The sequence below is a fragment of the Anser cygnoides genome, chromosome Z (assembly GCF_040182565.1).
Source record: "Anser cygnoides isolate HZ-2024a breed goose chromosome Z, Taihu_goose_T2T_genome, whole genome shotgun sequence".
Classification (NCBI taxonomy): Eukaryota; Metazoa; Chordata; class Aves; order Anseriformes; family Anatidae; genus Anser; species Anser cygnoides.
The window spans coordinates 3,072,501-3,073,327 of NC_089912.1; positions in this window are offsets into that span (position 1 = coordinate 3,072,501).

The window sequence follows — 827 nt, forward strand, 5'->3', positions numbered from 1 at the left end:
ACCTTCAGGTCTGACCCTGATCCATCTCCTAAGCCATGCTGACTGATCGATGGCTGTGTCTGAATTAGCAAGCATTGAAATTCAACCATCCTCAAGGCACCATGTCCATGCTGTGCAGGCTGTGGGGGCTTTGTTTCAGGCTGATTCCAGCCTGGGCCCTATGAACAGAGCACTGATTAATTGTGGAAGATGGTGCACATCTAGTTTACTTTCATCCATAAAAGGTCTAGCTCATAGTCTGTCAACCAAAGCTCAGTACATGGCATTGACCAAGAGCTTCACTGAAAAAGTGCAGTCCTTGTTTGAACTATAAGCCCATAAACATGCACCCTTAACTCAAACAGTTTTTGGTTTGGTTTGGTTTGGTTTTCCCCACAAGATAGCAATGATACTGAAGAACACACTGAGATACATTAGTGTGATCTTTGAGTTCTATACATAATATTATTTCCCTTCATCATTCATACATTTCAGTTGTATCAACTTTTGGAGTTCTACTGATAATTCACAGCCAAAGGACACTGAATCAAGATGGACATAAATTAAAGCACAGTTTACCATGATGAGAAACTACTAGTAAAAAATAGCTATTGAGAGTATTTCTTCTTGCTAATTTTTTTTTTTGAAAAGAAATAGCATGCAACTTTTGATATGATCACAATATTTTGTTGAAACTAGAAATTTGAGACCAGTCATGAGAAGTTCTACACACGAAAGAGCTGCTACACTGTGTTATTCTCTCAGCTTTAATTTTTACATTTTTCTATTCCCATTTTAAACACTTACTCTACACCAAATATTTTTCTAACCCATCACACCTCTATGCA